The 22,189-nt window shown below is 39.2% G+C and overlaps 1 protein-coding gene across 1 annotated transcript in view; it reads left to right on the forward strand.

Moving 5' to 3' along the window:
• Window positions 1-22,189, forward strand: part of LOC127636761 (E3 ubiquitin-protein ligase TTC3-like) — a 75,950-nt gene that overhangs the window by 38,087 nt on the left and 15,674 nt on the right.

The raw sequence follows: 22,189 nt of genomic DNA on the forward strand, positions 1-22,189 counted from the left end.
AATTAAATCTCTAACACTGTCGCTCACGCTTGTAATCGACAAAGCTTTCAACGTTGCAATTTGCAAGCGTGTGAGGTTGGAGCGTATTTTGACGCCTTTCAGATCGATGCGTTTCCTTCATCACCTTTGATAATAATCATAAAGTTATCAGAAGTACTGATGTGTTATATCTCTCTTCTGATATATCATGTACAAAACAATAATAATATAATACAATTATAATATTAATAATATACATAATATGATAATATATTGTATTTAATATTACTATATCATCTGTTTTCATTATACATCGTAATTATGCAGCAGTTTTCTTTCATCAATTATTCTGTTTACATGTTCAATTCATCTGGTCAACTTCAAACAGACATGTTTAAGGAAACTGACGAGTTTTGACTTGAGATATTTCACACAAAAATGTAAAGTGTCATCACTTACCTTCTTGCGGTTGCAAACCTGTATGACTTATTTCAGTGGATATCAAAAGGAGACATTAGGGAGTTTCAGTCACCATTCACTTTCATTGAATGATAAAAGATGCAGTGACAATGAATGGTGACTGAGACTAAACGACTGAAGGTGAGCCGTGATGACAGATTTATAAATGAACTGCCCTTTAATTACCTGTTCAAGAGTTTATTAAAGATATCTGCCAAGAAAACAAATATAATGTTCTTCAGCACATGCTAGACCTTATTCACAGCAGCGCATGTTTAATCTGTGCAAAACATTGATAAATATCTTTTCAAGAACACTCAGTCGACAGAAACTCCAGACTACATGAGTTAAATCAGATTACTTTAATGATATGTGCTAATAATAAAGATGTAATCATGTGATAAACTCTTGTTGCTCAGTTGAGTTGAAATGATCTCAGTCAGATTCAACGAGGCCTCGGATCATATTAACAATAAAAGTTGGTGTTTGCCATAAGCGGTTACGTGCCCAGCGCACTCGTCTATTGTGTCACGATACAGGCGAAATACTTCAGGTTACAAGCATTCTTTTTGATTTAGAGATTTAATGTTGAATTAACTTACATATTAACACTTAAATGCACAATAAAACATAAAAACATGGCCAGAGACATCCAGTGTGATCATGTGATGATGTGTGTTCATGTGTGATGTGTGATGATGAGTGTTCATGTGTGATGTGTGATGATGAGTGTTCATGTGTGATGTGTGATCATGTGTGATGATGTGTGTTCATGTGTGATGTGTGATGATGTGTGTTCATGTGTGATGTGTGATGATGTGTGTTCATGTGTGATCATGTGTGATGTGTGTTCATGTGTGATGTGTGATGATGAGTGTTCATGTGTGATGTGTGATGATGTGTGTTCATGTGTGATGTGTGATGATGTGTGTTCATGTGTGATGTGTGATGATGTGTGTTCATGTGTGATGTGTGATGATGTGTGTTCATGTGTGATGTGTGATGATGAGTGTTCATGTGTGATGTGTGATGATGTGTGTTCATGTGTGATCATGTGTGATGATGAGTGTTCATGTGTGATGTGTGATGATGAGTGTTCATGTGTGATGTGTGATCATGTGTGATGATGTGTGTTCATGTGTGATGTGTGATGATGAGTGTTCATGTGTGATCATGTGTGATGATGTGTGTTCATGTGTGATGTGTGATGATGAGTGTTCATGTGTGATGTGTGATGATGAGTGTTCATGTGTGATGTGTGATGTGTGATGATGAGTGTTCATGTGTGATGTGTGATGATGAGTGTTCATGTGTGATGATGAGTGTTCATGTGTGATGTGTGATGATGAGTGTTCATGTGTGATGTGTGATCATGTTTGATGATGTGTGATCATGTGTGATGTGTGATCATGTGTGATGTGTGATCATGTGTGATGATGTGTGTTCATGTGTGATGTGTGATGATGAGTGTTCATGTGTGATGTGTGATCATGTGTGATGATGTGTGATCATGAGTGTTCATGTGTGATGATGTGTGTTCATGTGTGATGTGTGATCATGTGTGATGATGTGTGATGATGAGTGTTCATGTGTGATCATGTGTGATGATGAGTGTTCATGTGTGATGTGTGATGATGAGTGTTCATGTGTGATGATGAGTGTTCATGTGTGATGTGTGATGATGAGTGTTCATGTGTGATGATGAGTGTTCATGTGTGATGATGAGTGTTCATGAGTGTTCATGTGTGATGTGTGATGATGAGTGTTCATGTGTGATGATGAGTGTTCATGTGTGATGATGAGTGTTCATGTGTGATGATGAGTGTTCATGTGTGATGTGTGATGATGAGTGTTCATGTGTGATGTGTGATCATGTGTGATGATGTGTGTTCATGTGTGATCATGTGTGATGATGTGTGTTCATGTGTGATGTGTGATCATGTGTGATGATGTGTGTTCATGTGTGATGATGAGTGTTCATGTGTGATGTGTGATGATGTGTGTTCATGTGTGATGATGAGTGTTCATGTGTGATGTGTTATGATGTGTGATCATGAGTGTTCATGAGTGTTCATGTGTGATGATGTGTGTTCATGAGTGTTCATGTGTGATGATGTGTGTTCATGAGTGTTCATGTGTGATGATGAGTGTTCATGTGTGATGATGAGTGTTCATGAGTGATGATGAGTGTTCATGTGTGATGATGTGTGTTCATGAGTGATGATGTGTGTTCATGAGTGTTCATGTGTGATGATGTGTGTTCATGAGTGTTCATGTGTGATGATGAGTGTTCATGTGTGATGATGAGTGTTCATGTGTGATGATGTGTGTTCATGTGTGATGATGAGTGTTCATGTGTGATGATGTGTGTTCATGTGTGATGTGTGATGATGTGTGTGTTCATGTGTGATGTGTGATCATGTGTGATGATGTGTGTTCATGTGTGATGATGAGTGTTCATGTGTGATGTGTGATGATGTGTGTTCATGTGTGATGATGAGTGTTCATGTGTGATGTGTGATGATGTGTGTTCATGTGTGATGATGTGTGTTCATGTGTGATGTGTGATGATGAGTGTTCATGTGTGATGTGTGATGATGTGTGTTCATGTGTGATGATGAGTGTTCATGTGTGATGTGTGATGATGTGTGTTCATGTGTGATGATGAGTGTTCATGTGTGATGATGTGTGTTCATGTGTGATGATGAGTGTTCATGTGTGATGTGTGATGATGTGTGTTCATGTGTGATGATGAGTGTTCATGTGTGATGTGTGATGATGAGTGTTCATGTGTGATGATGAGTGTTCATGTGTGATGATGTGTGTTCATGTGTGATCATGTGTGATGATGAGTGTTCATGTGTGATGATGAGTGTTCATGTGTGATGATGAGTGTTCATGTGTGATGTGTGATGATGAGTGTTCATGTGTGATGATGAGTGTTCATGTGTGATGTGTGATGATGAGTGTTCATGTGTGATGATGAGTGTTCATGTGTGATGTGTGATGATGTGTGATCATGTGTGATGTGTGATCATGTGTGATGATGTGTGTTCATGTGTGATGTGTGATGATGAGTGTTCATGTGTGATGATGAGTGTTCATGTGTGATGATGAGTGTTCATGTGTGATGTGTGATGATGTGTGATCATGTGTGATCATGTGTGATGATGTGTGTTCATGTGTGATGTGTGATCATGTGTGATGATGTGTGTTCATGTGTGATGTGTGATCATGTGTGATGATGTGTGTTCATGTGTGATGATGAGTGTTCATGTGTGATGTGTGATGATGTGTGTTCATGTGTGATGTGTGATGATGAGTGTTCATGTGTGATGATGAGTGTTCATGTGTGATGTGAGATGATGAGTGTTCATGTGTGATGATGAGTGTTCATGTGTGATGATGTGTGTTCATGTGTGATGTGTGATGATGTGTGTGTTCATGTGTGATGTGTGATCATGTGTGATGTGTGATCATGTGTGATGATGTGTGTTCATGTGTGATGATGAGTGTTCATGTGTGATGTGTGATGATGTGTGTTCATGTGTGATGATGAGTGTTCATGTGTGATGTGTGATGATGTGTGATGATGAGTGTTCATGTGTGATGTGTGATGATGTGTGTTCATGTGTGATGATGTGTGTTCATGTGTGATGTGTGATGATGAGTGTTCATGTGTGATGTGTGATGATGAGTGTTCATGAGTGTTCATTTGTGATGATGTGTGTTCATGTGTGATGATGTGTGTTCATGAGTGTTCATGTGTGATGATGTGTGTTCATGTGTGATGATGTGTGTTCATGAGTGTTCATGTGTGTTCATGTGTGATGATGTGTGTTCATGTGTGATGATGTGGGTTCATGAGTGTTCATGAGTGTTCATGAGTGTTCATGTGTGATGATGTGTGATCATGTGTGTTCATGTGTGTTCATGTGTGATCATGTGTGATGATGTGTGTTCATGTGTGATGATGTGGGTTCATGAGTGTTCATGTGTGTTCATGTGTGATCATGTGTGTTCATGTGTGATCATGTGTGATCATGTGTGTTCATGTGTGATCATGTGTGTTCATGTGTGTTCATGTGTGTTCATGTGTGATCATGTGTGTTCATGTGTGTTCATGTGTGTTCATGTGTGATCATGTGTGTTCATGTGTGATGATGTGTGTTCATGTGTGATGATGTGTGTTCATGTGTGTTCATGTGTGATCATGTGTGATGATGTGTGTTCATGAGTGATGATGTGTGCTCATGTGTGATGATGTGTGTTCATGTGTGATGATGTGTGTTGATGTGTGTTGATGTGTGTTGATGTGTGTTGATGTGTGTTCATGTGTGTTCATGTGTGTTCATGTGTGATCATGTGTGATCATGTGTGATGATGTGTGTTCATGTGTGATGATGTGTGTTCATGTGTGATCATGTGTGTTCATGTGTGATGATGTGTGTTCATGAGTGATGATGTGTGTTCATGAGTGTTCATGTGTGATGATGTGTGTTCATGAGTGTTCATGTGTGATGATGTGTGTTCATGTGTGATCATGTGTGTTCATGTGTGATGATGTGTGTTCATGAGTGTACATGTTATGTGTGTTCATGTGTGATGATGTGTGTTCATCACTGTTCATGTGTGATGATGTGTGTTCATGTGTGATGATGTGTGTTCATCAGTGTTCATGTGTGATGATGTGTGTTCATGTGTGATGATGTGTGTTCATGAGTGTTCATGTGTGATGATGTGTGTTCATGAGTGTTCATTTGTGATGATGTGTGTTCATGTGTGATGATGTGTGTTCATGAGTGTTCATGTGTGATGATGTGTGTTCATGAGTGTTCATGTGTGATGATGTGTGTTCATGAGTGTTCATGTGTGATGATGTGTGTTCATGTGTGATGATGTGTGTTCATGAGTGTTCATGTGTGATGATGTGTGTTCATGAGTGTTCATGTGTGATCATGAGTGTTCATGTGTTATGATGTGTGAACGTGTGTTCATGTGTGATGATGTGTGTTCATCAGTGTTCATGTGTGATGATGTGTGTTCATGAGTGTTCATGTGTGATGATGTGTGTTCATGAGTGTACATGTGTGATGATGTGTGTTCATGTGTGTTCATGTGTGATCATGTGTGATGATGTGTGTTCATGTGTGCTGATGTGTGTTCATGTGTGATGATGTGTGTTCATGAGTGTTCATGTGTGATGATGTGTGTTCATGTGTGTTCATGTGTGATGATGTGTGTTCATGTGTGATGTGTGTTCATGTGTGTTCATGTGTGTTCATGTGTGATGATGTGTGTTCATGTGTGTTCATGTGTGATCATGTGTGTTCATGTGAGATGATGTGTGTTCATGTGTGTTCATGAGTGTTCATGTGTGATGATGTGTGTTCATGTGTGATGATGTGTGTTCATGTGTGATCATGTGTGTTCATGTGTGATGATGTGTGATCATGAGTGTTCATGTGAGATGATGTGTGTTCATGTGTGTTCATGTGTGATGATGTGTGTTCATGTGTGATGATGTGTGATCATGTGTGATGATGTGTGATCATGTGTGATGATGTGTGATCATGTGTGTTCATGTGTGATGATGTGTGTTCATGTGTGATGTGTGATGATGTGTGTTCATGTGTGTTCATGTGTGATGATGTGTGTTCATGTGTGATGATGTGTGTTCATGAGTGTTCATGTGTGTTCATGTGTGATGATGTGTGTTCATGAGTGATGATGTGTGTTCATGTGTGTTCATGTGTGATGATGTGTGTTCATGTGTGATGATGTGTGTTCATGTGTGATGATGTGTGTTCATGTGTGATGATGTGTGTTCATGTGTGATGATGTGTGTTCATGTGTGATCATGTGTGTTCATGTGTGATCATGTGTGTTCATGTGTGATGATGTGTGTTCATGTGTGATGATGTGTGTTCATGAGTGTTCATGTGTGATGATGTGTGTTCATGAGTGTTCATGTGTGATGATGTGTGTTCATGAGTGTTCATGTGTGATGATGTGTGTTCATGAGTGTTCATGTGTGATGATGTGTGTTCATTTGTGATGATGTGTGTTCATGAGTGTTCATGTGTGATGATGTGTGTTCATGAGTGTTCATGTGTGATGATGTGTGTTCATGTGTGATGATGTGTGTTCATGTGTGATGATGTGTGTTCATGAGTGTTCATGTGTGATGATGTGTGTTCATGTGTGATGATGTGTGTTCATGTGTGATGATGTGTGTTCATGAGTGTTCATGTGTGATGATGTGTGATCATGTGTGTTCATGTGTGATGATGTGTGTTCATGAGTGTTCATGTGTGATGATGTGTGTTCATGTGTGATGATGTGTGTTCATGAGTGTTCATGTGTGATGATGTGGGTTCATGAGTGTTCATGAGTGTTCATGTGTGATGATGTGTGTTCATGTGTGATGTGTGTTCATGTATGAGGTGTGATTTGTGCACTTACTTTGCAAACTAAGCAATCATCGTGTCGATCGTCACGTACATTGCCGTGACCAATGACGTGTGATAACGTACGCGTGGATAAGCGCGTGGATAACGTACGCTGGATAAGCGTGGATAACGCGCGTGGATAACGTCTGGCGTGGATAAGCGCATGGATAACGTCACGCGTGGATAAGCGCGTGGATTAATACTTAGGCAAATATCTATTATCTTCACTATTGTACCTTTTTAATTTGGGATGTAATCATAACACACACGTTTTCATGTTTTTTTGTGGGTTGTACAACAGTGTAGACACTATTAGTAATCAGTATAATTAGTATATTTATATGTAGGCCTCACGCAAGATTTATAGTAGAACTGCAAAAACTGTTATCTTACTTAAGGCTGCCAGTTAGTAAAAGGTAAATCAATTAATTCAAATTTGCAGTTGATATTTGACAGATTTTACTGCAGCCTACAGCAATTTTATAAAACTATACATTTAGTAAGGCTAACACTTACCAAAATTGTTCTATTACTTCTTTTCAACTAAAAAATAAGTATACTTTCAGTCTACATTTTATATACTTCTCAAAAATATACTTTATGTACCTCTCAGAAATATACTTAAAATGACATTAGGTATAGGCCCTACTTGATTTATACTGAGAGAAAAGTCCAAGTATATTTGGCCTGCACTTGTACGCAATCTTTTGATCAAGATACTTAAAAGTAGTATTCAAAGCTTGGCTGGTAGTGGGTTAACTCTTTTGATCGAGTTGCCTATTTTATATATTTATATATGTTAACGAAAAACTATGTTAAAAAATTCTATATATATATATAATTTTTTTTACATAGTTTTTTGTATACAGTCTTATAATTTCTATAATTATATATATTTTATAATTATAACTTATAACGTATGAAAATATTGATTAAAATATTGATATAAAACTGTCACAGTGTCTGGTTTGTGTTTCCCTGGGTGTCCACTAGAGGTCTCTTGCCCATACTGTCACCATTCACTCTGGAACTGCATTCCCCACAATCCTTGTCTGTACCAATCACTGTTCATTGCACTCAGCTGTTCCCGTCATCTTTGTACCAGCTGTTCCTGTTATTCATTGTTAGTATCTGTGTATTTATACCCTGTCTGTTCAGTCATTGTCACGGAGTCCTTGTTATATGTCACACCACTTCTGAGTTCTGTTTCTAGCTTGTTTTAGTTCTTGTGTTTGGTTTGATTATTTGGATTTTGACCCCTGCCTGGAAGACTACGATTTTGGATTACCCCATTAAAAACTACTGCTATTGGATTACTGTTTCCTGTGTGTGTTATGTGACAAAAACAGATAATTTTCTAATTCTGCGTTTCTGAATTTCTGTGTAGGCTAGTCCATTGCTAGTGTACATAGGAATTTACTTTAATTCTACTTTAATCTTTCCTGCCATTGACTAAATTTTCCAGACGTTTATCCACACGTACGTTATCCAGACGTTTATCCACACGTTTATCCACACGCATCGTTATCCAGATGTTGATCCACACGTACGTTATCCAGATGTTGATCCACCGTACGTTATCAGGCGTTTATCCACGTTTATCCACCGTCGTTATCCGATGTTGATCCACCGTCGTTATCAGCGTTTATCCACGCGTTTACCCGCACGTTATTCAGACGCAAAGTAAATACAATCCTTTTTCAGCTGCCACGCCGCCGCGGACTTTGAGCGCAGCTCCAACACGTGACCGTGACGTGTGACGTCTCAAATCTTACATCTGACGCCTGAATACTATGGGATTTTGGCCAGACGGCTCGCGAGCGTATACACGTTAGTTCACCTCTCAGTTTGCTTAGCGATCGCCAAAAAGTGCATAAATCACACCTCATATTCATGAGTGTGCATGTGTTATGTGTGTTCATGTGTGATGATGTGTGTTCATGAGTGTACATGTGTTATGTGTGTTCATGTGTGATGATGTGTGTTCATGAGTGTACATGTGTTATGTGTGTTCATGTGTGATGATGTGTGTTCATGAGTGTACATGTGTTATGTGTGTTCATGTGTGATGATGTGTGTTAATGAGTGATGATGTGTGTTCATGAGTGTACATGTGTTATGTGTGTTCATGTGTGATGATGTGTGTTCATGAGTGTACATGTTATGTGTGTTCATGTGTGATGATGTGTGTTCATCACTGTTCATGTGTGATGATGTGTGTTCATCACTGTTCATGTGTGATGATGTGTGTTCATGTGTGATGATGTGTGTTCATGTGTGATGATGTGTGTTCATCAGTGTTCATGTGTTATGTGTGTTCATGTGTGATGATGTGTGTTCATGAGTGTACATGTTATGTGTGTTCATGTGTGATGATGTGTGTTCATGTGTGATGATGTGTGTTCATCAGTGTTCATGTGTTATGTGTGTTCATGTGTGATGATGTGTGTTCATGAGTGTACATGTTATGTGTGTTCATGTGTGATGATGTGTGTTCATGAGTGTTCATGTGTGATGATGTGTGTTCATGAGTGTTCATTTGTGATGATGTGTGTTCATGTGTGATGATGTGTGTTCATGAGTGTACATGTTATGTGTGTTCATGTGTGATGATGTGTGTTCATGTGTGATGATGTGTGTTCATGAGTGTTCATGTGTTATGTGTGTTCATGTGTGATGATGTGTGTTCATGAGTGTTCATGTGTGATGATGTGTGTTCATGAGTGTTCATTTGTGATGATGTGTGTTCATGAGTGATGATGTGTGTTCATGAGTGTTCATTTGTGATGATGTGTGTTCATGTGTGATGATGTGTGTTCATGAGTGATGATGTGTGTTCATGAGTGTTCATTTGTGATGATGTGTGTTCATGTGTGATGATGTGTGTTCATGAGTGTACATGTGTGATGATGTGTGTTCATGAGTGTACATGTGTGATGATGTGTGTTCATGAGTGTTCATGTGTGATGATGTGTGTTCATGAGTGTTCATTTGTGATGATGTGTGTTCATGAGTGATGATGTGTGTTCATGAGTGTTCATTTGTGATGATGTGTGTTCATGTGTGATGATGTGTGTTCATGAGTGATGATGTGTGTTCATGAGTGTTCATTTGTGATGATGTGTGTTCATGTGTGATGATGTGTGTTCATGAGTGTACATGTTATGTGTGTTCATGTGTGATGATGTGTGTTCATGTGTGATGATGTGTGTTCATGAGTGTTCATGTGTTATGTGTGTTCATGTGTGATGATGTGTGTTCATGAGTGTTCATGTGTGATGATGTGTGTTCATGAGTGTTCATTTGTGATGATGTGTGTTCATGAGTGATGATGTGTGTTCATGAGTGTTCATTTGTGATGATGTGTGTTCATGTGTGATGATGTGTGTTCATGAGTGATGATGTGTGTTCATGAGTTCATTTGTGATGATGTGTGTTCATGTGTGATGATGTGTTCATGAGTGTTCATGAGTGATGATGTGTGTTCATGAGTGTTCATTTGTGATGATGTGTGTTCATGTGTGATGATGTGTGTTCATGAGTGTTCATGTGTTATGTGTGTTCATGTGTGATGATGTGTGTTCATGAGTGTTCATTTGTGATGATGTGTGTTCATATGTGATGATGTGTGTTCATGAGTGTACATGTTATGTGTGTTCATGTGTGCTGATGTGTGTTCATGAGTGATGATGTGTGTTCATGAGTGTTCATGTGTGATGATGTGTGTTCATGTGTGATGATGTGTGATGATGTGTGTTCATGAGTGTTCATGTGTGATGATGTGTGTTCATGAGTGATGATGTGTGTTCATGAGTGTTCATGTGTGCTGATGTGTGTTCATGAGTGTTCATGTGTGATGATGTGTGTTCATGAGTGTTCATGTGTGCTGATGTGTGTTCATGAGTGTTCATGTGTGATGATGTGTGTTCATGAGTGTTCATGTGTGCTGATGTGTGTTCATGAGTGTTCATGTGTGCTGATGTGTGTTCATGAGTGTTCATGTGTGCTGATGTGTGTTCATGAGTGTTCATGTGTGATGATGTGTGTTCATGAGTGTTCATGTGTGATCATGTGTGTTCATGTGTGATGATGTGTGTTCATGAGTGTTCATGTGTGATGATGTGTGTTCATGAGTGTTCATGTGTGATCATGAGTGTTCATGTGTTATGATGTGTGTTCATGAGTGTTCATGTGTGATGATGTGTGTTCATGTGTGATGATGTGTGTTCATGAGTGTTCATGTGTGATGATGTGTGTTCATGAGTGTACATGTGTGATGATGTGTGTTCATGTGTGCTGATGTGTGTTCATGAGTGTTCATTTGTGATGATGTGTGTTCATCAGTGTTCATGTGTGATGATGTGTGTTCATGTGTGTTCATGTGTGATGATGTGTGTTCATGAGTGTTCATGTGTGATGATGTGTGTTCATGAGTGTTCATGTGTGTTCATGAGTGTTCATGAGTGTACATGTGTGTTCATGAGTGTTCATGTGTGATGATGTGTGTTCATGAGTGTACATGTGTGTTCATGAGTGTTCATGTGTGATGATGTGTGTTCATGTGTGATGATGTGTGTTCATGTGTGATGATGTGTGTTCATGAGTGTTCATGTGTGATGATGTGTGATCATGTGTGATGATGTGTGTTCATGAGTGTTGATGTGTGTTCATGAGTGTTGATGTGTGTTCATGAGTGTTCATGTGTGATGATGTGTGTTCATGAGTGTTCATGTGTGATGATGTGTGTTCATATGTGTTCATGTGTGATCATGTGTGATGATGTGTGTTCATGAGTGTTCATGTGTGATGATGTGTGTTCATGAGTGTTCATGTGTGATGTGTGTTCATGAGTGTTCATGTGTGATGATGTGTGTTCATGAGTGTTCATGTGTGATGATGTGTGTTCATATGTGTTCATGTGTGATCATGTGTGATGTGTGTTCATGAGTGTTCATGTGTGATGATGTGTGTTCATGAGTGTTCATGTGTGATGTGTGTTCATGAGTGTTCATGTGTGATGATGTGTGTTCATGAGTGTTCATGTGTGATGATGTGTGTTCATATGTGTTCATGTGTGATCATGTGTGATGATGTGTGTTCATGAGTGTTCATGTGTGATGATGTGTGTTCATGAGTGTTCATGTGTGATGTGTGTTCATGAGTGTTCATGTGTGATGATGTGTGTTCATGAGTGTTCATGTGTGATCATGAGTGTTCATGTGTTATGATGTGTGAACATGTGTGTTCATGTGTGATGATGTGTGTTCATCAGTGTTCATGTGTGTTCATGAGTGTTCATGTGTGATGATGTGTGTTCATGAGTGTTCATTTGTGATGATGTGTGTTCATGAGTGTTCATTTGTGATGATGTATGTTCATGTGTGATGATGTGTGTTCATGTGTGATGATGTGTGTTCATGTGTGATGATGTGTGTTCATGTGTGATGATGTGTGTTCATGTGTGATGATGTGTGTTCATGAGTGTTCATGTGTGATGATGTGTGTTCATGAGTGTTCATGTGTGATGATGTGTGTTCATGAGTGTTCATGTGTGATGTGTGTTCATGAATGTTCATGTGTGCTGATGTGTGTTCATGAGTGTTCATGTGTGATGATGTGTGTTCATGAGTGTTCATGTGTGATCATGAGTGTTCATGTGTTATGATGTGTGAACATGTGTGTTCATGTGTGATGATGTGTGTTCATCAGTGTTCATGTGTGATGATGTGTGTTCATGAGTGTTCATGTGTGATGATGTGTGTTCATGAGTGTTCATTTGTGATGTGTGTTCATGTGTGTTCATGTGTGATCATGTGTGTTCATGTGTGATCATGTGTGTTCATGTGTGTTCATGTGTGATCATGTGTGATCATGTGTGATCATGTGTGATCATGTGTGATGATGTGTGTTCATGTGTGATCATGTGTGATCATGTGTGATGATGTGTGTTCATGAGTGATGATGTGTGTTCATGAGTGATCATGTGTGTTCATGTGTGATCATGTGTGATGATGTGTGTTCATGTGTGATCATGTGTGTTCATGTGTGATGATGTGTGTTCATGTGTGATGATGTGTGTTCATGTGTGCTGATGTGTGTTCATGAGTGTTCATGTTTGCTGATGTGTGTTCATGAGTGTTCATGTGTGATGATGTGTATTCATGTGTGATGATGTGTGTTCATGTGTGTTCATGTGTGATGATGTGTGTTCATGTGTGATGATGTGTGTTCATGTGTGATCATGTGTGTTCATGTGTGATGATGTGTGATCATGAGTGTTCATGTGTGATGATGTGTTCACGTGTTCATGTGTGATGTGTGTTCATGTGTGATGATGTGTGTTCATGTGTGATGATGTGTGTTCATGTGTGATCATGTGTGTTCATGTGTGATGATGTGTGATCATGAGTGTTCATGTGTGATGATGTGTGTTCACGTGTGTTCATGTGTGATGTGTGTTCATGTGTGATGATGTGTGTTCATGTGTGATGATGTGTGTTCATGTGTGATCATGTGTGTTCATGTGTGATGATGTGTGATCATGAGTGTTCATGTGTGATGATGTGTGTTCATGTGTGATGATGTGTGATGATGTGTGTTGATGTGTGTTGATGTGTGTTCATGTGTGATGATGTGTGTTCATGTGTGTTCATGTGTGATGATGTGTGTTCATGTGTGTTCATGTGTGTTCATGTGTGATCATGTGTGATGATGTGTGTTCATGTGTGTTCATGTGTGATGATGTGTGATGATGTGTGTTCATGAGTGTTCATTTGTGATGATGTGTGTTCATGTGTGATGATGTGTGTTCATGAGTGATGATGTGTGTTCATGAGTGTTCATTTGTGATGATGTGTGTTCATGTGTGATGATGTGTGTTCATGAGTGTACATGTGTGATGATGTGTGTTCATGAGTGTACATGTGTGATGATGTGTGTTCATGAGTGTTCATGTGTGATGATGTGTTCATGAGTGTTCATTTGTGATGATGTGTGTTCATGAGTGATGATGTGTGTTCATGAGTGTTCATTTGTGATGATGTGTGTTCATGTGTGATGATGTGTGTTCATGAGTGATGATGTGTGTTCATGAGTGTTCATTTGTGATGATGTGTGTTCATGTGTGATGATGTGTGTTCATGAGTGTACATGTTATGTGTGTTCATGTGTGATGATGTGTGTTCATGTGTGATGATGTGTGTTCATGAGTGTTCATGTGTTATGTGTGTTCATGTGTGATGATGTGTGTTCATGAGTGTTCATGTGTGATGATGTGTGTTCATGAGTGTTCATTTGTGATGATGTGTGTTCATGAGTGATGATGTGTGTTCATGAGTGTTCATTTGTGATGATGTGTGTTCATGTGTGATGATGTGTGTTCATGAGTGATGATGTGTGTTCATGAGTGTTCATTTGTGATGATGTGTGTTCATGTGTGATGATGTGTGTTCATGAGTGTTCATGAGTGATGATGTGTGTTCATGAGTGTTCATTTGTGATGATGTGTGTTCATGTGTGATGATGTGTGTTCATGAGTGTTCATGTGTTATGTGTGTTCATGTGTGATGATGTGTGTTCATGAGTGTTCATGTGTGATGATGTGTGTTCATGAGTGTTCATTTGTGATGATGTGTGTTCATGTGTGATGATGTGTGTTCATGAGTGTACATGTTATGTGTGTTCATGTGTGCTGATGTGTGTTCATGAGTGATGATGTGTGTTCATGAGTGTTCATGTGTGATGATGTGTGTTCATGTGTGATGATGTGTGATGATGTGTGTTCATGAGTGTTCATGTGTGATGATGTGTGTTCATGAGTGATGATGTGTGTTCATGAGTGTTCATGTGTGCTGATGTGTGTTCATGAGTGTTCATGTGTGATGATGTGTGTTCATGAGTGTTCATGTGTGCTGATGTGTGTTCATGAGTGTTCATGTGTGATGATGTGTGTTCATGAGTGTTCATGTGTGCTGATGTGTGTTCATGAGTGTTCATGTGTGCTGATGTGTGTTCATGAGTGTTCATGTGTGCTGATGTGTGTTCATGAGTGTTCATGTGTGATGATGTGTGTTCATGAGTGTTCATGTGTGATCATGTGTGTTCATGTGTGATGATGTGTGTTCATGAGTGTTCATGTGTGATGATGTGTGTTCATGAGTGTTCATGTGTGATCATGAGTGTTCATGTGTTATGATGTGTGTTCATGAGTGTTCATGTGTGATGATGTGTGTTCATGTGTGATGATGTGTGTTCATGAGTGTTCATGTGTGATGATGTGTGTTCATGAGTGTTCATGTGTGATGATGTGTGTTCATGTGTGATGATGTGTGTTCATGAGTGTTCATGTGTGATGATGTGTGTTCATCAGTGTTCATGTGTGATGATGTGTGTTCATGTGTGTTCATGTGTGATGATGTGTGTTCATGAGTGTTCATGTGTGATGATGTGTGTTCATGAGTGTTCATGTGTGATGATGTGTGTTCATGAGTGTTCATGTGTGATGATGTGTGTTCATGAGTGTTCATGTGTGTATCATGTGTGATCATGAGTGTTCATGTGTGATGATGTGTGATCATGAGTGTTCATGTGTGATGATGTGTGATGATGTGTGTTGATGTGTGTTGATGTGTGTTCATGTGTGATGATGTGTGTTCATGTGTGTTCATGTGTGATGATGTGTGTTCATGTGTGATCATGTGTGTTCATGTGTGATCATGTGTGATGATGTGTGTTCATGTGTGTTCATGTGTGTTCATGTGTGATGATGTGTGATGATGTGTGTTCATGAGTGTTCATGTGTGATGATGTGTGTTCATGAGTGATGATGTGTGTTCATGTGTGATCATGTGTGTTCATGTGTGATCATGTGTGATGATGTGTGTTCATGTGTGATGATGTGTGTTCATGTGTGATCATGTGTGCTCATGTGTGATGATGTGTGTTCATGTGTGATGATGTGTGTTCATGTGTGATCATGTGTGATGATGTGTGTTCATGTGTGATGATGTGTGTTCATGTGTGATGATGTGTGTTCATGTGTGATCATGTGTGTTCATGTGTGATGATGTGTATTCATGAGTGATGATGTGTGTTCATGAGTGTTCATGTGTGATGATGTGTGTTCATGAGTGTTCATGTGTGATGATGTGTGTTCATGTGTGTTCATCAGTGTTCATGTGTGATGATGTGTGATCATGTGTGTTCATGTGTGATGATGTGTGTTCATGAGTGTTCATGTGTGATGTGTGTTCATGTGTGATGATGTGGGTTCATGAGTGTTCATGAGTGATGATGTGTGTTCATGAGTGTACATGTGTTATGTGTGTTCATGTGTGATGATGTGTGTTCATGAGTGTACATGTGTTATGTGTGTTTATGTGTGATGATGTGTGTTCATGAGTGTACATGTGTTATGTGTGTTCATGTGTGATGATGTGTGTTCATCACTGTTCATGTGTGATGATGTGTGTTCATGTGTGATGATGTGTGTTCATCAGTGTTCATGTGTGATGATGTGTGTTCATGTGTGATGTGTGTTCATGAGTGTTCATGTGTGATGATGTGTGTTCATGAGTGTTCATTTGTGATGATGTGTGTTCATGTGTGATGATGTGTGTTCATGAGTGTTCATGTGTGATGATGTGTGTTCATGAGTGTTCATGTGTGATGATGTGTGTTCATGAGTGTTCATGTGTGTTCATGAGTGTTCATGTGTGATGATGTGTGTTCATGAGTGTTCATGTGTGTTCATGTGTTATGATGTGTGTTCATGTGTGATGATGTGTGTTCATGTGTGATGATGTGTGTTCATGTGTGATGATGTGTGTTCATGTGTGATGATGTGTGTTCATCAGTGTTCATGTGTGATGATGTGTGTTCATGAGTGTTCATGTGTGATGATGTGTGTTCATGAGTGTTCATGTGTGATGATGTGTGTTCATGAGTGTTCATGTGTGTTCATGAGTGTTCATGTGTGCTGATGTGTGTTCATGAGTGTTCATGTGTGATGATGTGTGTTCATGAGTGTTCATGTGTGATGATGTGTGTTCATCAGTGTTCATGTGTGATGATGTGTGTTCATGAGTGTTCATGTGTGATGATGTGTGTTCATGAGTGTACATGTGTGATGATGTGTGTTCATGTGTGCTGATGTGTGTTCATGAGTGTTCATGTGTGATCATGTGTGTTCATGTGTGATGATGTGTGTTCATGTGTGATCATGTGTGTTCATGTGTGATGATGTGTGTTCATGTGTGATGATGTGTGTTCATGTGTGTTCATGTGTGATGATGTGTGTTCATGTGTGATCATGTGTGTTCATGTGTGATGATGTGTGTTCATGAGTGATGATGTGTGTTCATGAGTGTTCATGTGTGATGATGTGTGTTCATGAGTGTTCATGTGTGATGATGTGTGTTCATGTGTGATCATGTGTGTTCATGTGTGATGATGTGTGTTCATGTGTGATGATGTGTGTTCATGTGTGATGATGTGTGTTCATGTGTGATCATGTGTGTTCATGTGTGATGATGTGTGTTCATGAGTGTTCATTTGTGATGATGTGTGTTCATGTGTGATGATGTGTGTTCATGAGTGTTCATGTGTGATGATGTGTGTTCATGAGTGTTCATGTGTGATGATGTGTGTTCATGAGTGTTCATTTGTGATGATGTGTGTTCATGTGTGATGATGTGTGTTCATGAGTGTTCATGTGTGATGATGTGTGTTCATGAGTGTTCATGTGTGATGATGTGTGTTCATGAGTGTTCATGTGTGTTCATGAGTGTTCATGTGTGATGATGTGTGTTCATGAGTGTTCATGTGTGTTCATGTGTTATGATGTGTGTTCATGTGTGATGATGTGTGTTCATGTGTGATGATGTGTGTTCATGTGTGATGATGTGTGTTCATGTGTGATGATGTGTGTTCATCAGTGTTCATGTGTGATGATGTGTGTTCATGAGTGTTCATGTGTGATGATGTGTGTTCATGAGTGTTCATGTGTGATGATGTGTGTTCATGAGTGTTCATGTGTGTTCATGAGTGTTCATGTGTGCTGATGTGTGTTCATGAGTGTTCATGTGTGATGATGTGTGTTCATGAGTGTTCATGTGTGATGATGTGTGTTCATCAGTGTTCATGTGTGATGATGTGTGTTCATGAGTGTTCATGTGTGATGATGTGTGTTCATGAGTGTACATGTGTGATGATGTGTGTTCATGTGTGCTGATGTGTGTTCATGAGTGTTCATGTGTGATCATGTGTGTTCATGTGTGATGATGTGTGTTCATGTGTGATCATGTGTGTTCATGTGTGATGATGTGTGTTCATGTGTGTTCATGTGTGATGATGTGTGTTCATGTGTGATCATGTGTGTTCATGTGTGATGATGTGTGTTCATGAGTGATGATGTGTGTTCATGAGTGTTCATGTGTGATGATGTGTGTTCATGAGTGTTCATGTGTGATGATGTGTGTTCATGTGTGATCATGTGTGTTCATGTGTGATGATGTGTGTTCATGTGTGATGATGTGTGTTCATGTGTGATGATGTGTGTTCATGTGTGATCATGTGTGTTCATGTGTGATGATGTGTGATGATGTGTGTTCATGAGTGATGATGTGTGTTCATGAGTGTTCATGTGTGATGATGTGTGATCATGTGTGTTCATGTGTGATGATGTGTGTTCATGAGTGTTCATGTGTGATGTGTGTTCATGTGTGATGATGTGTGTTCATGAGTGTACATGTGTTATGTGTGTTTATGTGTGATGATGTGTGTTCATGAGTGTACATGTGTTATGTGTGTTCATGTGTGATGATGTGTGTTCATGAGTGATGATGTGTGTTCATGAGTGTTCATGAGTGTTCATGTGATGTGTGTTCATGAGTGTACATGTGTTATGTGTGTTCATGTGTGATGATGTGTGTTCATGAGTGTACATGTGTTATGTGTGTTCATGTGTGATGATGTGTGTTCATGAGTGTACATGTGTTATGTGTGTTTATGTGTGATGATGTGTGTTCATGAGTGTACATGTGTGATGATGTGTGTTCATGAGTGATGATGTGTGTTCATGAGTGTACATGTGTTATGTGTGTTCATGTGTGATGATGTGTGTTCATGTGTGATGATGTGTGTTCATCACTGTTCATGTGTGATGATGTGTGTTCATGTGTGATGATGTGTGTTCATGTGTGATGATGTGTGTTCATCAGTGTTCATGTGTGATGATGTGTGTTCATGTGTGATGATGTGTGTTCATGAGTGTTCATGTGTGATGATGTGTTCATGAGTGTTCATTTGTGATGATGTGTGTTCATGAGTGTTCATGTGTGATGATGTGTGTTCATGAGTGTTCATGTGTGATGATGTGTGTTCATGAGTGTTCATGTGTGATGATGTGTGTTCATGTGTGATGATGTGTGTTCATGAGTGTTCATGTGTGATGATGTGTGTTCATGAGTGTTCATGTGTGATGATGTGTGTTCATGAGTGTTCATCTGTGATCATGAGTGTTCATGTGTTATGATGTGTGAACATGTGTGATGATGTGTGTTCATCAGTGTTCATGTGTGATGATGTGTGTTCATGAGTGTTCATGTGTGATGATGTGTGTTCATGAGTGTTCATGTGTGCTGATGTGTGTTCATGAGTGTTCATGTGTGATGATGTGTGTTCATGAGTGTTCATGTGTGATGATGTGTGTTCATCAGTGTTCATGTGTGATGATGTGTGTTCATGAGTGTTCATGTGTGATGATGTGTGTTCATGAGTGTACATGTGTGATGATGTGTGTTCATGAGTGTTCATGTGTGCTGATGTGTGTTCATGAGTGTTCATGTGTGATGATGTGTGTTCATGAGTGTTCATGTGTTATGATGTGTGAACATGTGTGTTCATGTGTGATGATGTGTGTTCATCAGTGTTCATGTGTGATGATGTGTGTTCATGAGTGTTCATGTGTGATGATGTGTGTTCATGAGTGTACATGTGTGATGATGTGTGTTCATGAGTGTACATGTGTGATGATGTGTGAACATGTGTGTTCATGTGTGATGATGTGTGTTCATCAGTGTTCATGTGTGATGATGTGTGTTCATGTGTGATGATGTGTGTTCATGTGTGATGATGTGTGTTCATGAGTGTTCATGTGTGATGATGTGTGTTCATGAGTGTTCATGTGTGATGATGTGTGTTCATGAGTGTTCATGTGTGATGATGTGTGTTCATGAGTGTTCATGTGTGATCATTAGTGTTAATGTGTTATGATGTGTGAACATATGTGTTCATGTGTGATGTGTGTTCATGTGTGTTCATGTGTGATGATGTGTGTTCATGTGTGATGATGTGTGTTCATGTGTGATGATGTGTGTTCATGAGTGTTCATGTGTGATGATGTGTGTTCATGAGTGTTCATGTGTGATGATGTGTGTTCATGAGTGTACATGTGTGTTCATGAGTGTTCATGTGTGATGATGTATGTTCATGAGTGTACATGTGTGTTCATGAGTGTTCATGTGTGATGATGTGTGTTCATGAGTGTAAATGTGTGTTCATGAGTGATGATGTGTGTTCATGAGTGTACATGTGTGTTGATGTGTGTTCATGTGTGATGATGTGTGTTCATGAGTGTTCATGTGTGATGATGTGTGTTCATGAGTGTTCATGTGTGATGTGTGTTCATGAGTGTTCCTGTGTGCTGATGTGTGTTCATGAGTGTTCATGTGTGATGATGTGTGTTCATGAGTGTTCATGTGTGATCATGAGTGTTCATGTGTGATGATGTGTGTTCAGTGTTCATGTGTGATGATGTGTGTTCATCAGTGTTCATGTGTGATGATGTGTGTTCATGAGTGTTCATGTGTGATGATGTGTGTTCATGAGTGTTCATTTGTGATGATGTGTGTTCATGAGTGTTCATTTGTGATGATGTGTGTTCATGTGTGATGATGTGTGTTCATGAGTGTTCATGTGTGATGATGTGTGTTCATGAGTGTTCATGTGTGATGATGTGTGTTCATGAGTGTTCATGTGTGATGATGTGTGTTCATGAGTGTTCATGTGTGATCATGAGTGTTCATGTGTTATGATGTGTGAACATATGTGTTCATGTGTGATGATGTTTGTTCATGTGTGTTCATGTGTGTTCATGTGTGATGATGTGTGATGATGTGTGTTCATGAGTGTTCATGTGTGATGATGTGTGTTCATGAGTGTACATGTGTGTTCATGAGTGTTCATGTGTGATGATGTGTGTTCATGAGTGTACATGTGTGTTCATGAGTGTTCATGTGTGATGATGTATGTTCATGAGTGTACATGTGATGATGTGTGTTCATGTGTGATGATGTGTGTTCATGTGTGATGATGTGTGTTCATGTGTGATGATGTGTGTTCATGAGTGTTCATGTGTGATGATGTGTGATCATGAGTGTTCATGTGTGATGATGTGTGTTCATGAGTGTACATGTGTGATGATGTGTTCATGTGTGATGATGTGTGTTCATGAGTGTTGATGTGTGTTCATGAGTGTTCATGTGTGATGATGTGTGTTCATGAGTGTTCATGTGTGATGATGTGTGTTCATGAGTGTTCATGTGTGATGTGTGTTCATGAGTGTTCATGTGTGATGTGTGTTCATGAGTGTTCATGTGTGATGATGTGTGTTCATGAGTTTTCATGTGTGATGGTGTGTTCATGAGTGTTCATGTGTGATCATGTGTGTTCATGTGTGATGATGTGTGTTCATCAGTGTTCATGTGTGATGTGTGTTCATGAGTGTTCATGTGTGATGATGTGTGTTCATTTGTGATGATGTGTGTTCATGTGTGATGATGTGTGTTCATGTGTGATGATGTGTGTTCATGAGTGTTCATGTGTGATGATGTGTGATCATGAGTGTTCATGTGTGATGATGTGTGTTCATGAGTGTACATGTGTGATGATGTGTGTTCATGTGTGATGATGTGTGTTCATGTGTGATGATGTGTGATCATGAGTGTTCATGTGTGATGATGTGTGTTCATGAGTGTTCATGTGTGATGTAGTGTGTTCATGTGTGATGATGTGTGATCGTGTGTGTTCATGTGTGATGATGTGTGTTCATGTGTGATGATGTGTGATGATGTGTGTTCATGTGTGATGTAGTGTGTTCAAGTGTGATGATGTGTGATCATGAGTGTTCATGTGTGATGATGTGTGTTCATGAGTGTTCATGTGTTATGATGTGTGAACATGTGTGATGATGTGTGTTCATGTGTGATGATGTGTGTTCATGTGTGATGATGTGTGTTCAT

Source organism: Xyrauchen texanus, chromosome 44 (assembly GCF_025860055.1).
Source record: "Xyrauchen texanus isolate HMW12.3.18 chromosome 44, RBS_HiC_50CHRs, whole genome shotgun sequence".
Lineage (NCBI taxonomy): Eukaryota > Metazoa > Chordata > Actinopteri > Cypriniformes > Catostomidae > Xyrauchen > Xyrauchen texanus.